The sequence below is a fragment of the Arachis stenosperma genome, chromosome 3, assembly GCF_014773155.1.
Source record: "Arachis stenosperma cultivar V10309 chromosome 3, arast.V10309.gnm1.PFL2, whole genome shotgun sequence".
Classification (NCBI taxonomy): Eukaryota; Viridiplantae; Streptophyta; class Magnoliopsida; order Fabales; family Fabaceae; genus Arachis; species Arachis stenosperma.
This window is the reverse complement of record NC_080379.1, coordinates 120937743-120949678: the sequence shown is the minus strand read 5'-3', so window position 1 is coordinate 120949678 and position 11936 is coordinate 120937743. Positions and strand designations below refer to the sequence as shown.

The following is an 11936-nucleotide window of genomic DNA, read 5'->3' as shown; positions in this document are numbered from 1 at the left end:
GGGATCGGAAAGGTTGGACACCCAATTCATGACACAGTAATTGGAAGATTTTTATGAAACCTCAGGAATTAGGATGGAGTTGGGATGGAGCCACGTTACAAGACCACAATAAGTTGGTCTCAAAAGGAGTAAAAGGAAGGGTAACATTGATCTGACTAAAAAAGAAGTCATACGCATAGAAAAAAGGGCGATCTCCAGCAGCTCGAGTAGAAAAATAAACTCTCTCTTTAGAAGTCGGGGACACAAGCTCATAGTTCTTCTCATCACTACCATTACTACAAATCCTATGGAATTTCTTAAGTTGCTCACAAAATTCAGAGTCAACCAGCGAAATACATAAAAGAACCATAGAATCCACCCAGTCGGCCATGCCCGCAGGAACTTGGGAGGATGTCTCGACAATATTCTTACGGGAAGACATGGATCAACTATTCCTACAAAAAGAAAAAAAGGGGTGTTACTAATCAAACAACTTGGGCAAAGTGAGGAAGAATAGCTCAGACAGAAATGGATACAAACTCAAAACTACAGCATACAGAATATCAGAAAAAATAAAAATGGAAACCCCAGGACACAACCTAAAGTCCAGGGGCATCCTTTGGAGGCAGTAACAGAGTACAAACTACAGCCTACAATCAGACGTCTCCCAACAAAGAGAATAACCTTCCCCTCAAAACAAAGTGACACCCCAAAAAGAACTTTTGTAAACCAGAAAAACTATCAAAATCACCTTTCTACAAAGAGAAAGGTGATGCATCAAATGTATGCCAAAAAAGCAAGCTTTTTCCAGAATCAAGCAAACTCATCATTCCAAAAAGAAACAAAACCAAAGATACAAGCAGAAACGGTAGCTACATGCAAAACCCTAAAAGCGTCACCTATCAAGAAATGCAACAAGATTCAACGAAGAGATTCTCAGAGCACACATTATGGCAGCAATCAGAAGCAACAAAAATAGAGAAAAGATTCAAACTTTCCAACACAAATGCAAGCAAGATCAAAGCTTTTCATGACCAAACAGAACTTTAAAAGGAAAGAGCGTAAAAAGGAGAAAAAGAAAACCAACCTGTTAAGGAAGAAGTAGATGACAAAAGAGGCAACGAAGAAGCCGCGAAGCACGAAGACGGAAGAACTTGAAAAACAAAAGGGTAAAGCGCCAACAGTCAGAGAAGAAAAAGCGAAGAGAGAAAAAACTGATGCTTTGAAAATTTAAAAGATACGAAGAGGGAAGCGGAAGAAACGGAAAAAGAGGAATTAAATGAGTCTTTAAAAACCCTCGCACGTTTCCAAGAAAAGCCACGGAGAACAAAAATGCACATACCATTCAAAGAGGAGAGAGGAAAAAATGTTCCGCATTCAAGCTACCAAATAAAAAGCTCTATGATAAGTTCGACAAAATGCTTGAGCTCGACTTTCCCAAATAAAAGATCAAAAGTCTAGCAAAAGACACGATCTCAAGGGAAAGACTGAGCTCAAAGCAGGGGCACTATTCATACCCAGGGTCAAGCTGTACGACCCGGGTTGATCGACGACAAATCGACTGACCTGTTCAGACCAGGACTATCCGACTTTTTTACGAAAGAGGACGGCCAAACCGCTACGAAGGCGCAATAAGGCCTAAAAAAGAGGAACACGACCCAAATCTAAAGGCAGCCCAAAGCCTAGAAAGATGAAGGCGGTTCCCTTAAAGATAAGATAACTTCACTCAAAGATAAGATAAGATAACTATCTTTTCCCAAAGGAAGATCATTCTACACCATTATAAATACACTGGAGCACCCAGGTATAACTCATACTCAGATTCTACTAAAAACCTATTTAATACCCTTGCTAACTTAAGCATTGGAGTCCTTTGCAGGTACCCCCACCCTCCGGTGACGAAGGATCAGCACAACCACCAAGTCCAACAAGTCAGACACATCCGCGCCGACTAGTACAGAAGATCTCGTCCGAGATCGACCTACAGTTTCAGGTAACCCTCGGAACAGCGGGGTTGTTCAATATGCCCACAAGACTTGAGGGATCTCGTCAGCCTAGGCCTCCTTTGTGTCTTGCAATCGGTGCTTCAATGTTGCCAAAATAACTTTGTTTACAGCTCCAGGCTGTCCATTGGCTTGAGGATGTTCTACCGATGTGAATTGGTACTTTATCTTGAGATCGGCAACAAGATTCCTGTAATTTGTGTCAGTAAATTGACTCTCATTGTCTGTGGTGATAGAGTAGGACACTCCAAACCTTGTGACAATGTGTACTTTTACGCTTCTTTTACGAGTCTTCTGGCCTTCTTTTCATCCTTGGGAAGGATATCGAATTTAAGGGAGTTGACTATGGAGGTCATCCATCCTAAATTTTGATTTGATATGGTCATTACCTCCAAATTGTCCTCCGCTTTTGATATTGATGGTGCTTGTAGAGTTTTCTGAATAAGGTTTCTATTGTTGCCCCCTGACTTGGTGCTGCTAGTTTGGAGAGGGCGTCAACTTGGATGTTTGATTCTCGGGCTATATGTCATACATCTCCTTCTGTGAAGTGTGCTAAATGATCTTGGGCTTTATCCAATTACTTCTTTATAATGGGATCTTTGGCTTGATAGATGTCGTTAACCTACGAAGTGATTACTTGAGAATCACTGGACACTATCAATCTTTCAGCCCCCACTTCTTGAGCCAGTTTTAAGCCAGCAAGTAAGGCCTATCCGAGTTCCTTGGTCACTTTCTAAGATGACACCAGTCCCACTGCTGGCATTGTTGGATGACCCATCCACATATAGGCTCCATGTAGTCGGATGTTCCTGGCTTTCCATGTATCCAGCTATGAAGTCGGCGAGATACTGTGACTTAATTGCTGTCTGAACTTCGTATCTTAGGTCAAACTCAGACAGTTCCATGATCTATTGTAGCATCTGTTCTGCTAGATCCGTCCTTTTGAAAATATGTTTCGTTAGTTTATTAGTATGGACTTTGATGGTATGAGCTTGGAAATAAGGCCGAAGTCTTCGAGATATGAGGATAAGGGTATAAGCAAACTTTTCTATCTTTTGATAGTTCAAATCTGCCCCCTGTAAGGCTTTGCTGACAAAGTAGATAGGCTGCTGCCCCTTTTCATCTTCTCGGATCAGGGTTGAGGCTATAGCTCGGCTTTCTACTTCCAGGTATAGCACGAACTCTTCCCTTTCCACAGGTCGGGTAAGTGTGGGAGGTTGTCCCAGGAATGCTTTGAAGTCCTAAAAGAATTGTTCGCATTCTGGGATCCATTCAAATTACTTTCCTTTTTTGAGGATTGAGTATAAGGAGAGTGATTTCAGAGCTGATCTAGCTAGGAATCTAGATAGAGCCGCTAACCTTCCATTTAATCGTTGGACCTCTTTACCACAAGTCGGGCTCTTCATGTTGAGTATAGCCTAACACTTGTCTGGGTTCACTTCTATGCCTTTCTAGGTTAACATGAAGCCCAAGAACTTTCCTGCTTCTATTGCGAAGGTGCATTTTGAGAGATTTAGCCTCATTTCATGCCTCCTTATTGTAGAAAATACCTTAGAGAGGTCGGATAAGAGCGTTAAATTTTCCTTGGTCTTGACGAGCATGTCGTCTACATATGCCTCCATAAGTTTCCCTAGGTGGGAAGAAAATATTTTATTCATCAGTCGTTGGTATGTAGTTTCAGCATTCTTTAACCCAAAAGGCATGACTATGTAGCAATAGTTAGCTTTTGGGGTTATGAATGAGGTCTTTTCTTGGTCCGGTTTATACATCGGGATTTGGTTGTATCCCGAGTAGGCGTCCATGAAAGACAAATACCGATAGCTTGAGTGCGAGTCAATCAGAGCATCAATGCTAGGGAGAGGATATGGGTCCTTGGGGCAAGCTTTATTAAGGTCTGTAATTGGTGCACGAAATTGTAATCATCAATGGCGCCATCAACATGGTACGCTCAATTGCAATCTCAACTCTTTATCACAACTTCGCACAACTAACCAGCAAGTGCACTGGGTCGTCCAAGTAATAAACCTTACGCGAGTAAGGGTCGATCCCACAGAGATTGTTGGTATGAAGTAAGCTATGGTCATCTTGTAAATCTCAGTCAGGCGGATTCAAATGGTTATGAAGGATTGATAATGAAAAGATGAATAAAACATAAAATAAAGATAGAGATACTTATGTAATTCATTGGTGAGAATTTCAGATAAGCGTATGGAGATGCTTTCTCCCTTCCGTCTCTCTGCTTTCCTACTGTCTTCATCCAATCCTTCTTACTCCTTTCCATGGCAAGCTGTATGTTGGGCATCACCGTTGTCAATGGCTACAGTCCCGTCCTCTCAGTGAAAATGTTCAACGCGCTCTATCACAGCACGGCTATTCATCTGTCGGTTCTCGTTCATGTTGGAATAGAATCTAGTGATTCTTTTGCGTCTGTCACTAACGCCCCACAATCGCGAGTTTGATGCTCGTCACAGTCATTTAATCCCTGAATCCTACTCAGAATACCACAGACAAGGTTTAGACCTTCCGGATTCTCAAGAATGGCTGCCAATGGATTCTAGCTTATACCACGAAGATTCTGATTAAGGAATTTAAGAGATATCCACTCAATCTAAAGTAGAACGGAGGTGGTTGTCAGGCACACGTTCATAGGTGAGAATGATGATGAGTGTCACGGATCATCACATTCATCAAGTTGAGGAACAAGTGATATCTTAGAACAAGAATAAGCTGAATTAAATAGAAGAACAATAGTAATTGCATTAATACTCGAGGTACAACAGAGCTCCACACCATAATCTATGGTGTGTAGAAACTCTACCGTTGAAAATACATAAGAACAAGGTCTAGGCATGGCCGAATGGCTAGCCTCCCAAAGAGGGTTCAATCATAAAAACATGATCAAAAGATGATCCGAAGATTGAAAGATTCCCCAAATACAATAGCAAAAGGTCCTATTTATAGAGAACTAGTAGCCTAGGGTTTACAGAAATGAGTAAATGACGTAAAAATCCACTTTCGGACCCACTTGGTGTGTGCTTGGGCTGAGCATTGAAGCTTCCATGTGTAGAGACTTTTCTTGGAGTTAAACGCCAGCTTTTGTGCCTGTTTGGGCATTTAACTCCGACTTTTGTGCTAGTTCCGGCGTTTAACGCCCGGAATTCTGAAGCTTACTTGGAACGCCTGTTTTGGCCATCAAATCTCGGGCAAAGTATGAACTATTATATATTGCTGGAAAGCCCTGGATGTCTACTTTCCAACGCAATTGAGAGCACGCCAATCGAGTGCAGGGAGGTCAAATCCAACAGCATCTGCAGTCCTTTTCAGCCTCTGAATCAGATTTTTGCTCAGGTCCCTCAACTTTAGCCAAAAAATACCTGAAATCACAGAAAAATACACAAACTCATAGTAAAGTCTAGAAAAGTGAGTTTTAAATAAAAACTAATAAAAATATAATAAAAACTAACTAAAACATACTAAAAGCATACTAAAAACAATGCCAAAAAGCGTATAAAATATCCACTCATCACAACACCAAACTTAAATTGTTGCTTGTCCCCAAGCAACTGAAAATCAAATAGGATAAAAAGAAGAGAATATACAATGAATTCCAAAAACATCTATGAAGATCAGTATTAATTATATGAGCGGGGCTTTTAGCTTTTTGCCTCTGAACAGTTTTGGCATCTCACTTTATCCTTTGAAGTTCAGAATGTTTGGCTTCTATAAGAACTCAGAATCCGGATAGTGTTATTGATTCTCCTAGTTAAGTATGATGATTCTTGAATACAACTACTTTATGAGTCTTGGCCGTAGCCCAAAGCACTCTGTTTTTCAGTATCACCACCGGATACATCCATGCCACAGACACATAACTGGGTGAACCTTTTCAGATTGTGACTCAGCTTTGCTAGAGTCCCCAATTAGAGGTTTCCAGGGTTCTTAAGCACACTCTTTTTGCTTTGGATCACGACTTTAACCGCTCAGTCTCAAGTTTTCACTTGACACTTTCACGCCACAAGCACATGGTTAGGGACAGCTTGGTTTAGCCGCTTAGGCCAGGATGTTATTCCTGTAGGCCCTCCTATCCACTGATGCTCAAAGCCTTGGATCCTTTTTATTATCCTTGCCTTTTGGTTTAAAGGGCTATTGGCTTTTTCTGCTTGCTTTTTTTTTTGAATTCACTACTTTTTCTTGCTTCAAGAATCATTTTTATGATTTTTCAGATCCTCAGTAACAAGTCTCCTTTTTCATCATTCTTTCAAGAGCCAACAATTTTAACATTCATGAACAAGAAATTCAAAAGACATATGCACTGTTCAAGCATACATTCAGAAATCAAAAGTATTGCCACCACATCAAAATAATTAATCTGTTATAAAATTCGAAATTCATGCAATTCTTCTCTTTTTCAATTAAGAACATTTTTCATTTAAGAAAGGTGATGGATTCATAGGACATTCATAACTTTAAGGCATAGACACTAAGACACCAATGATCATAAGACACAAACATAAATAAAACATAAAGCATAATTTTCGAAAAACAGAAAAATAAAGAACAAGGAGATTAAAGAACGGGTCCACCTTAGTGATGGCGGCTTGTTCTTCCTCTTGAAGATCTTATGGAGTGCTTGAGCTCCTCAATGTCTCTTCCTTGCCTTTGTTGCTCCTCTCTCATGATTCTTTGATCTTCTCTAATTTCATGGAGGATGATGGAATGTTCTTAGTGCTCCACCCTTAGTTGTCCCATGTTGGAACTCAATTCTCCTAGGGAGGTGTTGATTTGCCCCCAATAGTTTTGTAGAGGAAAGTGCATCCCTTGAGGCATCTCAGGGATTTCATGATGAAGAATTTCCTCATGTCCATGAGTAGGATCTCCTGTTTGCTCCATCCTCTTCTTAGTGATGGGCTTGTCCTCATCAATGAGGATATCTCCCTCTATGTTAATTCCAACTGAATTACAGAGGTGACAAATGAGATGAGGGAAGGCTAACCTTGCCAATGTAGAGGACTTGTCCGCCACCTTATAAAGTTCTTGGGATATAACCACATGAACTTCTACTTCCTCTCTAATCATGATGCTATGAATCATGATAGCCCGGTCTATAGTAACTTCGGACCGGTTGCTAGTGGGAATGATTGAGCGTTGGATAAACTCCAACCATCCCCTAGCCACGGGCTTGAGGTCATGCCTTCTCAGTTGAACCAGCTTCCCTTTTGAATCTCTCTTCCATTGAGCGCCCTCTTCACAAATGTCTATGAGGACTTGGTCCAACCTTTGATCAAAGTTGACCCTTCTAGTGTAGGGGTGTTCATCTCCTTGCATCATGGGCAAGTTGAATGCCAACCTTACATTTTCTTGACTAAAATCTAAGCATTTCCCCCGAACCATTGTAAGCCAATTCTTTGGGTCCGGGTTCACACTTTGATCATGGTTCTTGGTGATCCATGCATTGGCATAGAACTCTTGAACCATTAATATTCCGACTTGTTGAATGGGGTTGGTAAGAACTTCCCAACCTCTTCTTTGGATCTCATGTCGGATCTCTGGATATTCCTTCTTTTTGAGTTTGAAAGGGACCTCGGGGATCACCTTCTTCATGGCCATAACTTCATAAAAGTGGTCTTGATGCATCCTTGAGATGAATCTCTCCATCTTCCATGACTCAGAGGTGGAAGCTTTTGCCCTCCCTTTCTTCTTTATAGAGGTTTCTCCAGCCTTAGGTTCCATAAATGGTTATGGAAAAACAAAAAGCAACGCTTTTACCACACCAAACTTAGAAGGTTTGCTCGTCCTCGAGCAAAAGAGGAAAGCAAAGAGTAGAAGAAGAGGAAATAGAGGAGATGGAGGGGGCTTTTGTGGTTCGGATGAGAGGGAGAAGTAGTGTTTAGGTTGTGTGAAAATAAAGGAGTGAAGTAGGGTTTATATAGGGGTGGAGAGAGGCGTAGGGTTCGGCCATTATGGGTGGGTTTGGGAGGGAAAGTGGTTTGAATTTAGATGGTGGGGTAGGTGAGGTTTTATGAAGGATGGATGTGAGTGGTGAAGAGAATGGTGGGATTTGATAGGTGAGGGGTTTTTTAGGGGAAGAGGTATTGAGGTGAATGGTGAATGGGTGAAGAAGAGAGAGAGTGGTGGGGTAGGTGGGGATCCTGTGGGGTCCACAGACCCTGAGGTGTCAAGGATAGCTCATCCCTGCACCAAGTGGCGTGTAAAACACCCTTTCTGCCAATCCTGGCGTTAAACGCCGGGCTACTGCCCTTTTCTGGCTTTAAACGCCAGTCTGGTGCCCCTTTCTGGAGTTAAACGCCCAGAATGGTGCCAGACTGGGTGTTAAATGCCCATTTGCTGCCCTTACTGGCGTTTAAATGTCAGCAAGCTTTTCCTCCAGGGTGTGCTATTTTTCTTTCTGTTTTTCATTCTATTTTTGCTTTTTCAATTGTTTTTGTGACTTCACATGATCATCAACCTATAGAAAACATAAAATAACAACGGAAAATAGATAAATATAACATTGGGTTGCCTCCCAACAAGCACTTCTTTAATGTCAGTAGCTTGACAGTGGGCCCTCACGGAGCCTCACAGATGTTCAGAGTAATGTTGAAACCTCCTAACACCAAACTTAGAGTTTGAATGTGGGGGTTCAACGCCAAACTTAGAATTTGGTTGTGGCCTCCCAACACCAAACTTAGAGTTTGACTGTGGGGGCTCTGTTTGACTCTGTTTTGAGAGAAGCTCTTCATGCTTCCTCTCCATGGTTACAGAGGGATATCCTTGAGCCTTAAACACAAAGGATTCTTCATTCACTTGAATGATCAATTCTCCTCTGTCAACATCAATCACAGCCTTTGCTGTGGCTAGGAAGGGTCTGTCAAGAATGATGAATTTATCCATGCACTTCCCAGTCTCTAGGACTATGAAATCAGCAGGGATGTAATGGTCTTCAATCTTTACCAGAACATCCTCTACAAGTCCATAAGCTTATTTTCTTGAATTGTCTGCCATCTCTAGTGAGATTCTTGCAGCTTGTATTTCAAAGATCCCTAGCTTCTCCATTACAGAGAGAGGCATGAGGTTTATGCTTGACCCTAGGTCACACAGAGCCTTCTCGAAGGTCATGGTGCCTAATGTACAAGGTATTGAGAACTTTCCAGGGTCCTGTCTCTTTTGAGATAATCTCTACCTAGTCAAGTCATCCAGGTCTTTGGTGAGCAAAGGGGGTTCGTCCTCCCATGTCTCATTACCAAATAACTTGTCATTTAGCTTCATGATTGCTCCAAGGTACTTAGCAACTTGCTCTTCAGTGACATCTTCATCCTCTTCAGAGGAAGAATACTCATCAGAGCTCATGAATGGCAGAAGTAAATCCAATGGAATCTCTATGGTCTCAGTGTGAGCCTCAGATTCCCATGGTTCCTCATTAGGGAACTCATTGGAGGCCAGTGGACGTCCATTGAGGTCTTCCTCAGTGGCGATCACTGCCTCCTCCTCCTCTCCAATTTCGGCCATGTTGATGGCCTTACACTCTCCTTTTGGATTCTCTTCTGTATTGTTTGGAAGAGTACTAGGAGGGAGTTCAGTAACTTTCTTACTCAGCTGACCCACTTGTGCCTCCAAGTTTCTAATGGAGGACCTTGTTTCAGTCATGAAACTTTGAGTGGTTTTAATTAGATCAGAGACCATGGTTGCTAAGTCAGAGTGGCTCTGCTTAGAATTCTCTGTCTGTTGCTGAGAAGATGATGGAAAAGGCTTGCCATTGCTAAACCGGTTTCTTCCACCATTATTGTTGTTGAAACCTTGTTGAGGTCTCTGTTGATCCTTCCATAAAAGATTTGGATGATTTCTCCATGAAAGATTATAGGTGTTTCCATAGGGTTCTCCCACGTAATTCACCTCTTCCATTGATGGGTTCTCAAGATCATAAGCTTCTTCTTCAGATGAAGCATCCTTAGTACTGCCTGGTGTAGCTTGTATTCCAGACAGACTTTAAGAAATCATATTGACTTACTGAGTCAATATTTTGTTCTGAGCCAATATGGCATTCAGAGTATCAATCTCAAGAACTCCTTTCTTCTGATTTGTCCTATTGTTCACAGGATTCCTTTCAGAAGTGTACATGAATTGGTTATTTGCAACCATTTCAATGAGTTCTTGAGCTTCTGCAGGCGTCTTCTTCAGATGAAGAGATCCTTCAGCAGAGCTGTCTAATGACATCTTGGACAGTTCAGATAGACCATAATAGAAGATACCTATGATGCTCCATGCAGAAAGCATGTCAGAAGGACACTTTCTGATCAATTGTTTGTATCTTTCCCAAGCTTCATAGAGGGATTCACCTTCCTTCTGTCTGAAGGTTTGGACTTCCACTCTAAGCTTACTCAATTTTTGAGGTGGAAAGAACTTTGCCAAGAAGGCATTGACTAGCTTTTCCCAAGAGTTCAGGCTTTCTTTAGGTTGTGAGTCCAACCATATCCTAGCTCTGTCTCTTACAGCAAAAGGGAATAGCATAAGTCTGTAGACCTCAGGGTCAACCCCATTGGTCTTGACAGTGTCACAGATTTGCAAGAATTCAGCTAAAAACTGATGAGGATCTTCCAATGGAAGTCTATGGAACTTGCAATTCTGTTGCATTAGAGAAACGAATTGAGGCTTAAGCTCAAAGTTGTTTGCTTTAATGGCAGGGATAGAGATGCTTCTCCCATAGAAGTCGAGAGTAGGTGCAGTAAAATCACCCAGTACCTTCCTTGCATTGTTGGCATTGTTGTTGTTTTCGGCTGCCCTGTCTTCTTCTTGTTTGAAGATTTCTGTTAGGTCCTCTACAGAGAGTAGTGCTTTAGCTTCTCTTAGCTTTCGCTTTAAGGTCCTTTCAGGTTCAGGGTCAGCCTCAACAAGATTGCTTTTGTCTTTGCTCCTGCTCATATAAAAGAGAAGAGAACAAGAAAATATGGAATCCTCTATGTCACAGTATAGAGATTCCTTGATATGTCAGAGGAAAAGAAGAATAGAAGGAGGAGGTAGAAGAAGAAGAATTCGAACTTATCAAGAGAGATAGAGTTCGAATTGTTGATAGTGGAGGAGTGTTAGTCCTTAAAAAGAAGGATGTGAGAAGAGGGGAAGAATTTTCGAAAATAAATTAAAAGATTTTGAAGAAATTTTTGAAAAATTGAAGAATGATTTTCGAAAATTAAAGTTGGGAAAGAAATAAAGTGATTTTTGAAAAAGATTTTGAAATTAGAAATCAAAAAGATTTGAAAATTATTTGGAAAAAGATGTGATTAAGAAGATATGATTGAAGAGTTATGGTTTTAAAAAGATATGATTGAAAAGATATGATTGAGAAACAATTTAAAAAGATTTGATTTTTAAAATTAATGACTTGGCTAACAAGAAATTTAAAGGATATGATTCAAACATTAAACCTTTCTTAACAGAAAAGGCAACATACTTGAAATGTTGAATCAAATCATTAATTGTAGGCAAGTATTTTTGAGGATGGAAAGAAATTGATTTTGAAAATATATGATTGAAAAGATATGGTTTGAAAAAGATTTGATTTTGAAAAATTATGAAAACTTGAAAAAACAAAATTTGAATTAAAAACAAAATCTTCCCTCTTGTATCATCCTGGCGTTAAACACCCAGAATGGTATCCATTCTGGCGTTTAACGCCCAAAATGCTACCCTTTTGGGCGTTAAACGCCCAGCCAGGTACCCTGGCTGGCGTTAAACGCCCAGCCAGGTACCATGGCTGGCGTTTAAACGCCAGTTTTCCGTCTTCACTGGGCGTTTTGAACGCCCAGCTTTTTCTGTGTAATTCCTCTGCTGTATGTTCTGAATCTTCAATTCTCTGTATTATTGACTTGAAAGGACACAAATTAAAAAAAATTTTTTGAATTTTTAATGATGAGGAATAATCAAAATGCCACTAAGATGAAATAAACAATGCATGCAAGACAC

The 11936-nt window shown here is 40.8% G+C and overlaps 1 non-coding gene across 1 annotated transcript; it reads left to right on the top strand.

The window, feature by feature from the left end:
- The first annotated feature begins 10247 nt into the window (after positions 1–10247).
- Positions 10248–10355, top strand: LOC130971568 (small nucleolar RNA R71). Its single transcript, XR_009082781.1, has one exon. It is a non-coding gene; the product is annotated as a small nucleolar RNA R71 (small nucleolar RNA).
- The last annotated feature ends 1581 nt before the right edge of the window (positions 10356–11936 follow it).